Here is a 19,452-nt window from a genome sequence, read left to right on the forward strand (position 1 = left end):
TTTTCTGAAGATATGTTAAGAAGTAATTCCCTCACTTTTCATAATCTGTTTTTGATCCAAGGAACATACCTAAGTGTATACCTACATATTGCGTGTTACAACTCATTTGAGAACTTTACTATCTTCCATTTTTGCTAATGGTTATAAGCATAATGGATTAGCCACAGCTATTTTGTCTTTTACCACAATAAATACAAACTGGCCACTGTTTCTAGTAAATATTTGTGTGGAAACTTTACTAAAATTTTTTAAAGTGCATGTTTTATCTGTCACTGTTATAATTCTGGTAAAATTGTAAAGGCAAGACATTGACAAGAACTCAAACGTTGGGGTCCCTTTGTACATATTCTACTGGATTCCGTGCAGCTAACCTGCAATATGTTTTTAATAGATTCCTCTCATTGTGTGCTTATTCTTGGGATGGGCTGAAGCTTCTTTTGCTGGAGCTCTATGGTTCTAACGGTAACAAAGAATTACCTGATTTTGCGTTCACAACCTAGGAAATTCTAAAATAACTCTATGGACAGAGGCACCCATTTTATTGGCACTATTGTAAGTGTCTTTGTACAGACTTGGCAATTAATAAGAAACGTAACTGTCCTTATCACCTCTAGTCTTTGGAATGGTAATAAGTACATTGGAATTCTGAAACTAAAATTGGCAAAATTTTCAGTCTCTTAAGCTTTCATGGACTGGGTATTGCTGTTGCTTTTAATGACAATGAGATCGACACTTTCTGGGTTTATTACTCCCTTTAAAAGTTACTAAGCGATTACCCTATGTTTACGAGAATAACACTGCCAATTCTAATTTTCACATTCTGGCAAGCAGACATTAACAAACACTGCATGAGAGCCATGCAATACATTTAGCATTGCCACCAGGTGTAGACAGTCATTTCTTGACATCTTCCTAAACAACCTCTGCATGAACAAAATCTGGAGAAGTGGTCTCTGAAGCAGTATCTCAGAAAGAAATTATTTGAATTCTACTAAGAAGTATCTTATCAGATATTAACAACTATCAAATCAGTGAACTCTCAGGATTTAGTCCTTACTTATGTCAGCATTTATCATGTGAAACATAAGTTATTTTCAAATCAGTCGAAGGTTGTCAAGATTATAAACTTCAAGCCGAAGATTCTTTGAAATCTGCCAAAAGCGAATAGTCTTCAGGAGGTAGATCAGTTCCAATCAAAACACAGAGACCAAAATCTAGACAGCCACATATTGTCACATTTTAATATGTGTGCATATGCATTTTTCTCCTTGTTACTTTCTTTTCTTTTAGCAGGTTAAAGTTTTGGACAACTAATAGACATTTGTTACCTATAAGTACCACATTCTTAAAATTGATTTCTGCCTCCTTACTTCCTAGAATGAGTCAATAACTAGTTGTAAGTTATTTATGATTCGGTCCAAGTGAATGACGAAATTCACTTACTGGGTCTATCCACATTTTCTTTTTGGAGCCATGCAGCTTCCCTGGATATCAGTTTAACAATCAGTTGGTTTCCTGTGTAATTTGGTTCAACCACTAATTTTTTACATGGCAAACACCATAATAAGCTAGACATCCAGGAATAGAAAATGCTAATGATTCAAGATGAATTTTATATTGCTTTTTTTTTTCTTTCCTCAAGTTTCTCCAAATTAATCATTATAAGAAGGCCACACAGTAGGGAAGATACTACATGCCATAGTTCAGATAATAATAGCAAGAGAACTAGATAAAGCTGCCAAAGCTGCAGAACTAGCCTAGAGGTTTCATTAAATTGAGGATTAGTTTGGAATGGGCCTCCATAGATATCATAGTGGCTTCTCAACAAGGTCTTCTGTCTATATGGATGTAAACACAATATTCTAGAAAGATCTAAGAAGTACACAAATAACATAAATGTATATATTTTAGATGATAATGTTGTATGTTTCCATGGGTTCTTCAGGTTGGAGCTAATCGGGTCTGGTCTTGGTCTAATTTAGGCACTCCCGAGCGTTGACTTACAAACTGATTCACAAGTTCTGAACACAATCTTTGTCTTAGTATTTTGTTTTACAGCGTTTGAGTGTATGACCTCCAAAATCTGAAATGCTCCTCTGCAGCTGTTGTCCTCTCAAATGACCCAACAAGTGACCATCTAAGTAGAAGAACAGACAAATCTGACTTTTGTTGAGGTTGAAATAAACACTCTCCCCGAATAAACATTTCTCCAAAGAAGGAGTACAGAAGGCCAAGAGGCACATGAAAAGATGCTTGATGTCACTAATCATCAGAGAAATGCAAATTAAAATTACCGTGATGTCACCTCACACCTGTCAGAATTGTTATCATCAATAAATCAACAAACTACAAGTGTTGGTAAGGATGTGGAGAAAAGAGAACCCTCATGAATTGCTGGTGGGATTGTATATGGGTGTAGCCACTATGGAAAACCCAGCAATTCCACTTCTGGGTATTTACCAAAGAAATCCAAGACACTGATTTGAAAAAATACATAAAACCCTAGGTTTATTGCAGCATTATTTACAATAATCAAGATATGGAAGCAACCTAAGTATTAATCAATAGATGAATGAATACAAAAGAGATGCTACATATATTCAACTGAATATTACTCAGCCATAAAAAGAATAAAATCTTGCCATTTGTGACAACATGGATGGGCCTAGTGGATATTACGCTAAGTGAAATAAATTAGACAAAGGCAAATATATGATTTTACTTATAAAACAAAATAAATGAACAAAACAAACTTAAAGATATAGAGAACATTTTGATGGTTGCCAGATGGGAGGGGGTTGGACGATAGATGAGGGAGGGGAAGGGATTAAGAAGTACACCTTGTCAGTTATAAAAGTAGTCACAGGGATGTAAAGTACAGCATAGGGACTATAGTCAATAATACTGTAATAACAATATATGATGTCAGCTGGGTACTAGACTTATCAGGGTGATCATCACTTCAAAAATTATATGAATGTCTAATTACTATGTCGTGTACCTGAAACTGTATCAACTGTAATTGAAAAAAAATAAAAAAAAGAAACACCCTCAAATATTCAATATGTGATCATATACTTCATAAGAAATGAAGTAGATTGACCACTTCTCCAGATGTTGATGATCTACCCTTTAGCTTAAGATGAAGAATGACAATCAAAGGTGAGAATCAAATCTATCTACAGCCATACAACTTAAAGTCTTAACCAACACAATCTGCTATTCAATTCTTCACATTAACATTGCCATATAATTTTTAAAATATTTGTTGAAGAAGATGAAATTGTACATAACATTTATTATTTGTTTCAGAACTTTCAGAAAGTATTCGACTTCTAAAAATAAATGTCTCAATTAGGCTAAATGACTATAAGACCTGCCTCTAAGCCCTGGCCTTGACTCTTGACCCGTCATGTCCATCTAATTTAATTACTATAGCACGAATATTTCAAACCCTAAACAAGACCTCAAATTGAAAGACTTGCTTTATATCATCCAAACTCTAATATATTCCACTTATGCACATCCTCCTTTGAAGTGCTACTAAAATCCCGTCAAGAATTGACCTCGTCTACTGTGCTAAGAAATAAACTCCACTTTGCTTTATCAACAGATTGTTCCAGGGAGCAACATTTGACATTTGAATGCTTTGTTAGAAGAAAAGTAGAGGCCAGGAGACCAATTATGACTCTGACATCAGAAGGCTGCTTGGATAAATGTGGGAAAATGGTGAGTAAATGGGGAGAATAAACTTTCTTTTTGCACATGAAACTTTTACCTGATCGAAAGTTGCACATGTATTAGAAGAGAAATGCCTTTTCAAACACAGTAATTTACAATATATTGTGTATCCATATAAATCATATACATAGACACATATACATATATTTATTTTTATATATACAATATATTTTTATAAGATTCAAAATGCCTGACTGAATAATCTAGAAAGAAGGAATGACTTGATTGAGTTGCCTATGCAAATTATGTTACATTATCACTACTCATTTCTTTCTATATTTAAAAGCAAAAAATGATAGAGTATTTCATGGTTGCATTAATAAAATACCTTGAAAGTATGCATATATTCTGTGTAATTCTTCACTTTCATTCCCAGAGCAATAAAATCTACAAGGATAAATGGTCCATCCAAATCAAATGAAGTATCATTTACAAATTTTTTTTGCATTATATCTTAAAAAACAGAGCACTTGTGAAGACATACATACTTTTGATTAAGTTTTAGGGAAATTTGAAATGAGGTACAATATATCTCATAGAATTTTCAATACAAAAGCATAGTTAAACTTAGTGTCTGAAATTTTAGAAGACATTTTACCATGCCTTTTAGACTTGCAACTTTATGTTAAATATATGATCTTTTTACATTTTTTATTTGAATAGAGCATGAATTTTGTAAAAATTCAGCATGATGTACACTTGATTTTTGATTTTTATGTGTTATGCTGCCATGTAAGTAATAAAAGAAAATGTTAGCAGTAAATTCTCCATGTATATGAAAAAAAGAAAAAAACATAAGCCTCTCCCCTCCCCCATTTTGCAAATTAACTTGATTTCTTTGAGAGTCCTGTATGTAACTGTGATATATACTTTATACTGGGAGTTTTTGCCTGATTTATTATGATCTTGGGTGTCTCAGCAAGGTGAAAGAACAGGAAAAGGAGATGGAAGACAGCAGGTAAACAGTATTTGATGCGAGAAACTCATTCGTGATGATGACACTGTGACTGTTCAAAATGGAAACAATGAAATGTAATTCAAGGAGAATAAGCAATAGAAGTGTGATAAATCAAAGGAAATGAATACTATCTCTATCTGAAGAATAAAAATAGTGGTAGTATATTTCATTCAGATATAACTACTCTCAAAACTAAAATGGGACCTAATAACCTCCTTAATAAAAATTTCATGTTTCCTTATTAATAAGAGCTTCTCCATTATCATCTTAAAGATGCAAGCAAATATGAAAAGAATTCCACTTTAAAGGCAATATCACACTTCGAAAGTTTTAAAATCACTGCTGTGAAAGAGGTACTGAATTGTATTATTCGTAACCTGAAAGCAGGATCAACATTGTGATATCAAAAAGACAGTATCTTGCAGTAATCCTAAGATATTTATCATGTTTTCACTGTACTTCATTTAGATATTTAAATAGCATTTATATCTTTCTAGGCTCAGTCTGTCTGACCCCAGATCACTACTATTTCCTCTTATCTTTCCTTAGAGTAAATGTAGGGCACTTGTTCACTCTCTTGATATCATATTCCTTAAAGTACTTTGTGACCCTAAAGGGTGTTAATGCAATTCCTTTCACCTTAGTTATTTAATTTGGCTTTCCAGTCTTTTAATTGAAGCTGTGTCTATCATCTGAAGTCAATTTCTCTTCAATTTCAGACCATGAAATTATACATAATGCCATAGTCAGGGTGTACTGTGTGTTGAGTACAAGCAAAAAATGCTCTTATTTATTCTGCCAAATGCCCCATCAAATTTCGATATGTTTATTTTTATTAAAATACTACATGCTCAGCTTATTACATATTTTGGTCTTTAATTCTTAACTAGATATGGCAAATTCTTTCTACCTAGTATATTAAGGTATGGTACGAAGGTAAAATGGTAGTGCCAAATAAAGACAAAAACAGAAGAAAACCTCTCCCCCATCCCCTTTTTTTAGTAGAGAAGAATAAGCATAGCCAGCATGAACTTTTATTTGTGGAAGGTGAGAGGTAAAGTTGAGCCTAATGTGACCATGATGTTTTAACAGGTTATATTTATTTCTACAGTTGGAATCACTGATTAAAAAATGTTTTCTTGATTACACTTAGTGATAAAGTACAGGGGCCTTTGAGGAAGAGAGAAGCCTAACCAAAGTTTGGTCAAGCCAAATAACAGACAATTTTGAGCACTTGGTGAGCAGCAATACACTGCTTAAATTTAAGCCTATTGTAGAATCCATGTAGAAAGTTAAGATATGAGAATCTTTAAGATAGTTAAATTAGACTTCACAGAATTAAATCACAGCTACATATATAAAAGAAATCTATTTATATTTATGATTTATGATACATGACAACATCTCATGTACTCAATATACTATTTTATTTCTTGAATATTTTATTATTGTCTTAGCTCAGGCTATGATAGCAAAATACCATAAACTGGTGGCTTAAACAACAGTTATTTTTCACAGTTCTAGAGGTTGGAAGTCCAAGACCAGGATTCTTGTGAGGACCTCTTCCATGTCGCAGACTGACCACATCTTGTTTTATCCTCATATGATAAAAAGTGAGAGAGTTCTGGTTTCTTCATCACCTTATCCCATTCATGAAGCTCCATATTCATGATCTAATTACCTCCCAAAGCCCCACTACCAAATACCATTGCACTGAGGATTAGATTTCAACATATGAATTTTAGGTGGATACAAACATTTAGATAACAAATATTATCTATATGTTACACTATATATTTTAGTAATATTTTATAACACAAGAAATGAAAGATAAACAGAAATTAGAAAAGATGCAAACATATAGAGTTCATAAGCTCTTTTCACACATTAACTCTATAAAAAAAAGTACCCTTTGAAAAATCAGCTGCATTTTAACTTAAAATACAAATATAAAAAGGACATTTAGTGAAAAAATGGTCTATCTTCACCTTAGTGATATCTTAGGCATACATTTTGACTAGAAGTCTTTCACATTGGAATAGAATGATATGAGATAGCCTATAAGAGAATATTCTCCTCGTATAAAATTACATATCTATAAGTTTACTACTGCTATAATAATGGACTTTTCATCTACTTCAGAGTGAAAATTTGGAGTTTAAAATTTTTAAATGCTAAATACTTTTTGATCCATATGGTTAACTATCATATAAGTACTTGCTGTTCAATATTAATTCCAGAAGTTTAAGGAGAGACTTACTAGATTATCCTTGAAAGTATGGTGAAATATCCCTTAAGCGAACAGTTTTTTTTTTTTTTTTCAATTCATCAAGACATTTATGTAGCATTACTGAAGGTGGCTCACATTTAAAGAAGGGTGTGCTTGCTGAGTTAATTTCAGTGTTCTGAAGGTTAATTGATCATGTAGCTCTGATTTATAAAAGGAAAGTACACAAGAACTACAATATCTCAATATCAACCATCTTTCTCCAAAGGAATATGGAATACTCAAATATATCTTACAGAGACCAGAGAGTTGTTGCAAATTTTTGATTGAAAACACAGACATTTCCAGATAGTTTTCTGCCTCATCTATTGTAATCTTGCTGAAAGGAAAAAATAAAGAGGCAAGAAAACATATCTCAAGATTATGTTGCACTTGATTAATTCCTTCACAGTTAAAATAATATGCTTTCTCTTAGATATGCTTTGATCAAACCCTTTGTATTAAGTTACTTTCTGCTTCTCAAAAATAAGAAAAGCTAATTGAAAATGAACACTAATGATCTGCCTTGTACTTACATTTAAATAAGGTTTTTCTTTTCTTGCCTTCATCCAAAATAGGTTCAGCAGGGTCACTGAGGCATTTGGTCTAGCCTTGCAGGCAAAGGAAGCCTATAAACCTCTTAGATTATACAAGATTAACTGTAGGAAAATAAATGTATAAAAGGCTCTAGCAGAGTCCAATAATCTAAAGAATATTTTTTTACTTGATACCACAGATCATAAGATGTTAATAGATGAAAATTAACCTATTGTATATTATCTACCTTCCAGGGAAATGGGTGATGAGGGGAAACATAATATATTTATGTTTACTTTGTGATAAATTATTTGTTTTCAAATTGCAGAATGAATAAGTGACACATCAGCCATTTCATTGTATTGGCTGAGGTCAATTAACAATATTCAAGACATAAATTAAATAGAAATATATGACTCAAATCAAAATGGTTGAATATAGACAGAGGCTAAAAGTGTCAGAATTCTTTGGACAGTGTCAATTTAATTAAATTATTTCAATATCCACTGATCAACCCAATTAATACTATGTGGAAAAGTCTGTCAGAAACCATTATATTTTGTTGATAATCAAATAGTATGATGCATGTTTTTTATAATTATTGAAACCTTATTTAGTTTTTCAAAGAATTTGTCTACATGATAGTTTGAAGATGGTCAAAGAATGTAATATTTGGAATATTACATATCCTGAAAAATCACAGATTAATGCCATCATATCATGTAAAGTAATGTTCATAATTAAAAATTCTTATAATTACAAACATTTCCCTTAACTTCCAAATAACTATTTTTATGATAGCAATATATTATAATGTTATTTCTCATACATCTAATATAATTTCATTTTATAAAAGCTGACAAACAAGAATATAAGTGATAATTGCCTGAAATACATCAACATGGAACCATTTTTAGAGCTTCATTTTATTTAAGTTTCCTTTCTCTCTCACTCTCTTTCCAGTCACACACACAATTCATATTATTGTACTGTATTATGTTATCATCTTATTATGACATATTGCATTTTAATATTTATAACTTCATTTGTACCTGTAGTCAATAATAATGTAGTGAGCACTTAAAAATTTTTATAAGAAAAATAATAATTAAAAAAATTGTTACAGGGTAGAACTCATGTTAAATGATATTATAAAATAAAAAAGGACAAAATATAAAACAAATAAAAAAGAATTTTTTTACACTCAGAAACATATAGTACTATAATAAATAGATGTCAAGCTCTGATAAAAATCACTTCCAATTTTTTTCACACGTATATTTTATATTTAAACTACCATTAAATACATTTCCTTTTTCTATGACAAAGATCAAATACTATGTGCTTTTACCAGCAATTTTCCCATCCCTTTGTTCTTATGTCAAGCTGTTGCCTAGTGTTATGCAGAGAAGAATAAAGAGTGGAGTGAATTAGCTTTATCTATAAATTTTGTCATAGTTTTCCTTTATTCTGTAATTTATAGTGGCTTAGCATGGTTCTTTACTGATCAAGAAAGGGAAAAATAATGCAGGCAGGAAATGGGTGTGCATTCCTACATGCTCGTGAATATCCTTCTCTCTGTCAGTCTTATAAAGAATAATGTCCAATCTTCAAGGAACAAGTGGTAGTTCCATTGAATAACAATATAATACCTCACCTAAGTGAGCTGCTGTCACTCTCCCCATGGTACCTATTCATATCTATAAAAGACTGAGGAAAACAAGCAAGGAGATATTGTAGCAACTGGAATTCCAGTAAAACTTCGACTATCTCAAAATCAAAAGAATTTTTTTAATATTTAGGTAGAAGAACAAAAAAATGCAATTTTTTGGTCTAGTATAAATATACTTGCTTAGGAGCCCTTCAATCAGGGACAATATAAAAACTTGTTAAATATCACGAAAGTGTTTCAGACTGATAAAGGGCAAGGGTAAGAAATGGAACTCTAAAATCCTGAGAGTTTGACCACAGGTGTTATAAAAACAAACTTTTAGTAACATATTTTTGTTACATAGAGGATATATGTATTCTTCAAACCTTTTTTTCCTTTGAAAAGAATATATATTAGCTGACTTGTGCTTTAAAAAATAAAATAAAATAAAGTGATACAATGAAATGATTCCTTGGCTAGAATTCAACAATAATGAAACATAGCATGGTCCCTGTTACTAACAAATTGAGGGACCTTGATCTACAGATGTTTACAGGCAAAGAGATTATTGTAAATCAATATCAGGAACATATTCCTGATAGTTGGAAAACAAAGGCTAGGCCAGTCAAGAAAAGCAGTATCTCTCGTGCAGTGCTAAATCATTTCTCTATATAATAGTGTACAGAGAGCCAGTAACTCCACCCCTCCTCCTCTCCAGATTATTAAAAACTCAATCTGTACTCTGCTGTCTACCCTGGAAGATTTCACCAAAGATAAACTTATTAATACAAAATAAAACATTAATATATAGATTTGTAATACAGGTAATTTCCTCATCACGCCATAGGATGTGGTCTCAAGGTTATAATCATCACCTTATCTCTCTGTCTGAACCAATTAAGCAAAGTTGGAATATATCAAACATTGTACGAGATAGTAGTGTGACATTACAAAGTAAAACATTTTTAAAAGAATCAGTCATTAAGTATAACCTCAAAAACTATTTGATATTAACTTGCTTCCCTTTTATGTGCTCATTCTAAATCGCTGCCTTTCAAAATGCATATTATGTACTAATATAAAGTGAATATTTCCATAATAACCTAAATGATATAATAAATAAGTCTGTGATATCATCGAATTTTACTTTAACCAACACAATATAAAATACTTCTAAATTAAGTGGTTTTATTTATACAACTAAAAAAATTTACTAAAAAGATATGGATAAAAGAATAAATAAATTTTAGAAGTCTTAATTTGACTTAATACTTAAATCTATAGAACCATAAAATGCTTAGGATATATGTAAAGATCTAGTAAAAATAGCATGTGTAGAAATTTCTATCTTTCAGATACCTAGCAAATTTCTTTGTAATGAAATCAATATTTGTATTTAAGTTGCATTATATTTGACTTTGGTCTTTTTATTATATCTCTAAGAGTTTTATAGAGTATCTAAGAGCAGTAAATCAATTGGATTCATTTTACTTTTCCAAAAATGCCTATACATTTGTAGAACTAAATATAAATTAAAAGTAATTAATATTATTTATATGTGAATTCACATCTAGATGATTTCAAAATGAATTTAAAAATAATATGTGAAGATTCTTTCACTGTGTGATATTTTAACAAATGGATACTTTTAAAAATATAATATAAACAAGGCAAACTTCAGGTGATTGACACTCAGAAGACTGCTAATCTTGGTAATTGATGAAAACTTTCATGAGGGCAGGATACATGTCTGAATTCTTCTAGCTATAGTTACATGACACACATACTTTCTCATGTATTTTTTAAGAATTAATTTAATTGAATGAAGCTATTGTCTCCATTTTTTCAATAAAGAATCTATTAAGTAAAAATTATCTGGTCTACGAAGTAAAAAACCGTATCGGTGACCCCTTTCTTTATAAAGCCTACTGCTCATGGAGATTAATTCAAGAAGCAAAGAAATGCATATCCAGAAACTGTTAGGGTATCAGATTAGCTCTTCTAACAAGCAGAGAAAGCGAAAGTACATGAGGTGGCAAAGTTCATGGGGTGTAGCAAGAAAGGAACAGAAGCCTATATTAACCAGAATGTAAAAATTCTTTCCAAATAAATTAGAAGAATATTGTAGATCATCTGTAAGATTTTAAGCCATTTCCAAGAGGTTTCTACTCAGGACATTTTTAGAGAATTTCATTGCATTATTGTGTCTCACATAAATTGTAGGAGCTACAGTCCATACTATAGTTTAAGTTGAGAAATAAATTGGTAATTTTAATTTGGATGACTATAATATTTTTCCCATTTCTTTAAAAAGTAATTGCTTTATTATCTTTATTTTTTTACATGTATACTAGAAGGAAAAAATAGCATCCTAAAATGTAATGTAGAAAGAATACAATATTTTTTAAGAATAATTACCAAATTCACATGAAAGATGCAAAAAACCCTAAATAAATAAAAATGGTATTGCTTCAATATAAATAAATCCTATTTAATATTTCTTTATATAATTTGGGGTTACTCATATTCTAAATTGAAAGATATGTATGTTATAAAAATTGTTTAGTCTACCAAATGACAGGATAGCGATATAGACAATTTTCATAGCTGCATCTTTATTTTTATTTTAGGGCCTGGGATAACAATTTTATATTCAACAAGCCTTTACACCTAATTTTATTTACTATTATTTAAACAAGAGAGTAGGAAACCTTTGATTTTAGTGAAGAATTCTTTAAAAGAGCTTGCTATAGCACTAGAAGTATTTCAATATATCAATAAATGAGGAAATATGCTGAAAGTGAGTCAACAAGTTTTACAATATCAGTGTTTGCAAACAAACTCTAAACCAGGGAAAAGGGCATGCAAACGATTCCATCAAGCTTAATCTAGATTAAAAAGAAGATATGCTTAAGGATGTAATAAAAATTGAAGCACTTTTTTAATTATCTGCATAAATTACTTAGCCATCAGTATTAAAAAAATGTAGTAATGCTTTTTGGTTAACAATCAAGTATTTAAGCAAGACAGCATGACTAAATTTCTACTACAAGTCTAAGAAAAAAATATTATTGTATCAAAATTTGATGAGGCAATTATAAAGAAGATAAATTGCAATGATATTTCACTCTTGATAACCAGTAGACGATGATCGAATATCAAGTGCCAGTAGAAGTTTAATGTTACTATATTTTACTGTATCCTCAAAATAGCATTTAAAATCCAATGTGAATACAATTTTCAATGTTCTGAAGATCTTACATGTAATTGAGTAATTTACAATATTGTGCATCTTCTCAAGTCAAAATTAATACAGATCCATCCTTTTATACTTTATCAGTCTTTTCAAGATTATAAAAACTCAAGGATTATTAAATTTATTACATTATGAGATAAAAGAAAAAACAATAATTTCAGCGTGAATACTTTATTCTTTCTAATTTAAACTGATTCAAATTATTGTAACATACTTTCATAAATATGCTTTCAGTGAGTTCAAATACAATGACAATATTAAATAATTTTATAACCTTTTAAGATACTTTTCTTCAGAAAGTGGAATGGAGGGGAGAGGAGAAAGTAACCTCAAAAGAAATTTAGAGTCTTTGAAGTATTTAAAATATACTTTTAAAAAGATCAAATATAGTTTGAGAACTATTTGGAACTGAAACAGGAATAAATAGTATCAAGGCAAAGAACTTTATTTTGTCATGCCATTCTTTTATATCAATTTAATTCATTAAGTTTAATCTACTTGAAATAATTTAAAGAATTTATAATATGGTGAAACTGTTAAAAAGATGCTTATATTTAAGAAAATTCAAATAATTTCTCTATTATATGTTAGGCAGCTTTACCTCTGGGTTAATTCAAATCCCAAATCCCCACATTTCACTCCCCAAAACCTGAAGACCAAAATGACTGCTAAGGGGAGTGGATCCTGTCACTTGATAAACCTAATTTGTGCATTTCATGTAACAGCTAATTTTGAAGTTTTGAAAAGATGGAACCTCCTGCTCTGCGGAAAACATTATTTCTTTCAAATTTATTTGTAAAATCTATGTGTCATAGAATAATAGAGCTTCCTTAATAATCAAGAGGAGCATCAGATACTCTGTAATCCAAAATACTTCCTGATGTTATACATGAGGAAACTTATTCCTCAAGTAGGAGACAAGAATGTGCCAGATAAAAGAACAGCCTTCACCCAAGAGCATCCATAGGCTTGAAATAAAGCTTTCCTCCCAACCACCTCTACTTTTCCTCATAAGTGTCCCAACATTTTTTCACTTAAGTACCAGATCTTTATAATAAAATTATAAACCACATGTCTCATAAATTGTAGCACAATTCTAATCAATATTGACAATTAATAAATTATTGTATGTATTAATTTTATTTGTGAATACTTCCCATGTAAGCCAGGATTGTTTTTCGAAAGCAGTGAGGCATGTTGATATTTCTTAGCTTTCCTTCTTTGACTCCTGTGATAATGACACAAAAGCCCAGAAACCAACAGATATGAAGAAGCCTAGGTGAACAGATTTTAATATGAATGTAGGACTCAAGAGTAGCCAGTGCGGGGGGTCGGGAGGGGAGGAGTTGGAGGGAAGGTGGGAAACATATGAATTGAGATTGCCAGTTCTGAGGGTAGCATATGAACACAATCGCCTACTCTGAAGTCTATAGCACTTAATAATTCAAAACTTACTTGTAAAAGCACAGAATGGGGTAAGATAAATTTAATTAGCTTTGGCAGCAGAGAGCCCTAAAGAGGATGGGGAGAGGAAATCACAAAAAATAAGTGACCCATATGGAAAGAAGAAACACTATGGGAAAAAAAATTAAAATCAGCAGATGGAAAAACCTTTCATAGAGAAAGCAGAAACAATGAAAAAAAAAAAAAAGGCCAAAATTCAGATATCTTCAAAATGATTTAAAGAACTGATACAGAGATATTAGAAATATAACAACCTAATTGTTAAACTAAAGAATTCAATATTAGAAATAAATGGCAAAGTCATACAGTAACAAAGAATATGAGAATCCTGGAACTTTAGATCAAATACTCAAGATGCATAAAGAAGATGATGAAGACAAGAGAGAAAATGAGAAAAACAGATTAGGAGTATCAACAACTGTTAAGGGATCTTGAAGGCAAGAATGATATAAGTAGAAAAAAATTAATATTCATACAAATAACGAATAATAAATTCTGAGAATTATTAAAAACAGACAGATTGGAAGAGTTCATGAAGTTCTGAATAGGACAGGGCAGACTATTAGTAAACAAAAAATGGAAAAGCCATGCAAAGAACTGTAGATGCAAATTTTAAAATTTAAAATGATTTTTAAAAAAGAAAACTAAAGTTTTTTGAGAAAAGAAATACCACTCATAGAAGTATAATAGATGGATATATATTTTTCAAATGCATCACCAAGTGAAGAAAAACAATGTAATTATATCTCAATTTAACAATGACAAAGTAAACCCAGAATTTTATATAAATCTAAGCCAGTGTCAGCAAACTAGGGCTTGCAGAGCAAATCAGCTGGCTGCCTGTTTTGGACACAAAATTTTATTGGAACACAGCCGTGCCCATTTATTTATATTTTGTTTATGGATGCTCTCCTACTGTAATGGCAGAACTGACATTTGAGAGAGAAGCCACGTGGCCTGCAAGGCCTCAATCATTTTCTAGCTCATTCCTCACAGAAAAATTTTGCTGAGTTCTGATCTAAGCTATCATTTACATGCCAGAGTGAATTACAGATGTTCTTGGGCATACAAAATCAGGACTATTACCACAAAAAGATAATCTTTGAAATAACTTTGAGAAAATTCCCAGCACGAAGAGTAACTAATCCAAGTAAGATATGAAAAATTAGATAAATAAAATCTTAATAAAAATCTATTGCTTTCTCTTCAAGGAGGTGGTCCAGCAGCCTCCCCAGCAGACTCAGAGACGCAGCTCATCGTGAAGACCTTGACCGGCAAGACCGTCACCATCATACTTGAAGTCAAGTCCAGTGACGACCCTTGAAAATGTCAAAGCTAAAATCCAAGACAAGGAGGGCATCCCACCTGCCCAGCAGCGTCCGATTTTTGCGGGCAACCATGTGGAGGATGGCCTCACTCTCTCAGACTATAATATCTAGAAATATCCACCCTGCACTTGGAGCTTCCTCTGCACGGCTGTATCATGGAGCCCTCCCTCTACCTGCTCGCCTAGAAGTACAACTGCGACAAGATAACCCGCCGCAAGTGTTAACTCCCGCCTGCATCTTGGCGTTGTCAACTGTCTCAAGAAGTGTGGCCACACGAACACGCTACACTCCAAGAAGGTCAAATAAGTCTCCTCAACCATCTGCTCAGCCCGCAGGGCGGCCACCTGCCCAAACCCCTTGGCCTGGGGGCCTCAATAAAGTTTCCCTTGCATTGGGAAAAAAAAAAAAAAAAAAAAAATCTACCAATAGCTGAATCTAAAAATGACCAAAAATTAAAGTATAAACATAGAAATCAACATACAATATTCCAGGTGAAACCAATATTGGAATGATGTAAGGGAAGAAGGAAGAACATGAGAGATCAGAATGGTGAAAAACATTCTTGTTCTAGGAAAGATACAGATATCAGTTAATTTCAACATTAATAGGGAAATTTGAGTTTAAGTCTTAATAAGCTAGTACTACCTACCAATCAGAGGAATAAAAACAAAATGGGCACATTTCAAAGCAGAAGAATAAAATGACATGCAAATGAATTAAAAAGAAAAAGAGAAAAACAAATGTTAAGAGAAAATAAAAAATAGCACTTTAAAAAATGTTAATTGATTGTACTTAATAATTGAAAAAATTTTTAGATTGGATAATGAAGTAAAGAAGTCAAGTAATATATTGTCTGTAAGAGATACATTGCAAATAAAGGATAGACTATTGTTGGAAATAAATATGTAACAAATATACATACTTAAAAAATGGGAAGGCAGATTATATTTGGTAATGTAAAATTTAAGATAAGTAAATTGTCTAATATCTCAAAAAATATAACAGTCATAGGTACATTTAATAAAAGACAGAAAGCTGTAGATATATTAAGTTATAATTTGATATTTTATAATAGTCCTTGTTATTAATGTATAAAAAGAAAAGAAAAATTATAAAAAATTAGAATAACAAGGTTTTCTATATGCAGCACTCTTTAAAAGAATTCTGAGTAAAAGATCCACTTTGAATAAAACTGCATCTAGGATTGTATATTCATATTATATAAAAATAACCCTCATTGCATGTATCGAAAAGAAAATCTTTATTTTTAATAAAGAATAAAAAATTCTTTCTAAGCAGGTTCGGACTGTTAATAGAATTGACTACTTACCAACCCACAAAACCTCAGTACAGTTCAATGTCAATATCATTAACAAACAAATAAACTTCTGTTGAAGAAAGCATTTGAACATTACAGATAAATATAACATTTGATTTTAAAATTTCCATAAAATCATTCCTTCATCAGAAATAACCATTGACTGTTTTAAGTATGTTTAAAAATTATCAAAAAAATGGTATTTTAATAGATTTTTAAAAAGTATTTATTAGCTAATTGAAATAAATCAATAAATATACTAACCATGAAAAAGATGGCAATAACTATTAATGAATTACCATTTATGAAATAAATAAATGAAATCTTTTCAACCAACTTAAAACACTCATGAAATTATGTCATATTCATGTAAACTTTTAAATTAGATATGTGTGAAAACAATATAGAGTAAGAGAAAATGCCTAATATTTAATAGTTAAGTGTCCTAGAACTACATTAGCTTTCTTTCTTAAGATTTTCTCTAGGTGTTATCTATTAGTATGGCATATATTCAAGAAGTATCCTTGAAGAATAGAGAATAAAGAATGCCTTTGTTTGTAGGAATAAATTCCTTTTTCTTGACTAAATATTTCCTTTAAATCAATTAATTAGCAAAAAATGGAAGAATTTCAAATTGTTCGTACTAAAGGAAAGTTTTTATTGTGTAAATTAAGAGAACAAAATTGAACAGCTACTTTTGTATAAATACTAACTGGTATAACTTTATAAGCTATTAAGTATCTCATAAGATATGTAATTGATTCTCAATGATAATCATGAGAGGGGACATTATAATTCTCCTTTTAAAATGAGAAAAGTGATGTTCAGAAATGAAGTCAAGTTGAGTAGCAAGAATTCTGCCTTAGGTATACAAGCACAAATGTTTTCCTTAACAAATGATTTGATGAAAGAGATTGTCACCTTACTTCATCCTGGCTGTATTGCTGATATAACCCTGTGTATGCTGCTCTGGTTTAGAGCTGATGTGCAAGTAGTTTGCTAATAGTAATAGTAAATAGTAATCTTAGGACATGCATTGCATAGTCATAAGATTAATGACTATGTGACTTGCCAAAAGAAAATTCAGACAGCTTTACTTTATATGAATATTTTATTGTTCATGAAACAAAACTATGAAACAGGGAGACTTCAAATCCGAAACTAGTAAGAAGCTTAAAGGCACAATTTTACAAAATGGCTTACAAAGTGAAAGTGAGGAAATTGTTTAACCTTTAAAATGATTTGTTATTATAATGGGGATTCCCAGGCAGCAGGGGATAAGCTAAAAGTGATTATCTTATACCATTTTAGGAAGATGATTTAAGTTTTGTTTGTGATTACCAGAAACATTTACAAGAAATAAGCTAAGTTAAATTTTGCTTATGTTCAATGAAGTAATTAGATTAAATTTTGTTTAACTGGCTTAACTGAGTTTTGTCAGCTCCAGGGACCTTCAAGCCCGTTCTCCATTTTATTTTATTTTAACAGACTATAGCAAGTATTGTTTAAACTTTTAGGAGATCTGAATTTTGGTTGTAAACAGAGGACATCTGTGACACTACTAAGAAATATAAATTAAATAAAATTTAAAAAGTCAAACACTTCAGTGCATGGATTTAGTATCATAATTACTGTTTAAATAATTGAACGATAAACTAAAGATATTCGGGTACCATGCCATGTGCTTTCTAACTCTGTTGGCCAGTAGAGTGCTTGGACATATAATAACTCCTCAGTAGATTATGGTGAATGAATGAATGAACAACACTAGAATGCTATGTGATATTGTTGCTATATTGCTAATTACGTTATAGACTATTTTTAACATGTCAGTAATTGTCAGTAACATGTGAGTACTGCAAGCATTATTCAGTATCTTAGTGGCTGGTTTTTATCCTGCCTTTTAATTAAGGCCTAGGTGGTATGGTACCAAACAGAGACATGGAAAATATTTATATTCGACATTAACTATTTTAGATGCAGGAGCCTTGGGAAAGTCAGAGAAAAGCAATTTTAAAATAGAAAGTATTTAAGAAGTGAGATTAAAAGACTGAAATTCTAATCCTGTTTCCATTATTTATTGGAAAGCCTGGCAAGGAACTTAATTTCTTTGATCTTACTGAGATGCATTTTGGATAAACAAGTGTTTGCAAATCACTGTGTCAGGGATTAGTTATTACTATTGCCTGAAACATCTGGCTTTTGACTCAAAATTCTGACCCCGAGGTTAACTTCTTATATCATTGGAATTTGCACCTGAAATTGGAACTGGAATTATGCTTCTATGAGTCCCACATTAACCCAATTTCACATGTGAGAACACACACACACACACACACACACACACACACCACACACATACAATGCACACACAGTGGAGAGAGACAGAGACAGAGAAAGACAGAGACAGAGACAGAGATGGGGACAGAGGCAGAGACTATTTACATACACGCCTATAATATTTCTAGAGAGAAGAATACGAAATTTACTTGCTCACTATTTGTTCAAATATCGGTGGCATTGTAAAATTAGATCTCTGATGCTTAAACCACAATAAACTTGTAAAATATTTCATATTAAAAGTTAACTTTTTGCTGTTAATAATTACATATTATTGTACGACTGCAGGGCTACATTTTCTTTCAATTTTGTCTGGTTGCTTTTTAAATTGTTTTGCAGAGGTCAAGATATATTAAGCATATTATCGTATAAAGAACATTCATTATGCCTCTTCTTCCAGTTAGTCATCTCCTATTATGCAGCACTGCTCAAAAAGACATGCTTATACTTCTGCTGATTCTCTCTATGGAATAATGAATTATGGTTAAGGCTTATACATATCATATGATATAAACACATGTGCTTATAGAAAATACAAACTTTATCAGTTATTTCAAGTTAAGTACAAATCAGAGTTGTTTTACTGTGATCCA

General features: G+C 31.3%; 1 pseudogene; it reads left to right on the top strand.

Moving 5' to 3' along the window:
* The first annotated feature begins 11,934 nt into the window (after positions 1-11,934).
* Positions 11,935-15,507, top strand: LOC120586109 (ubiquitin-60S ribosomal protein L40-like; annotated as a pseudogene).
* The last annotated feature ends 3,945 nt before the right edge of the window (positions 15,508-19,452 follow it).

Source organism: Pteropus medius, unplaced genomic scaffold (genome assembly GCF_902729225.1).
Source record: "Pteropus medius unplaced genomic scaffold, Ma_sr-lr_union100, whole genome shotgun sequence".
Classification (NCBI taxonomy): domain Eukaryota; kingdom Metazoa; phylum Chordata; class Mammalia; order Chiroptera; family Pteropodidae; genus Pteropus; species Pteropus medius.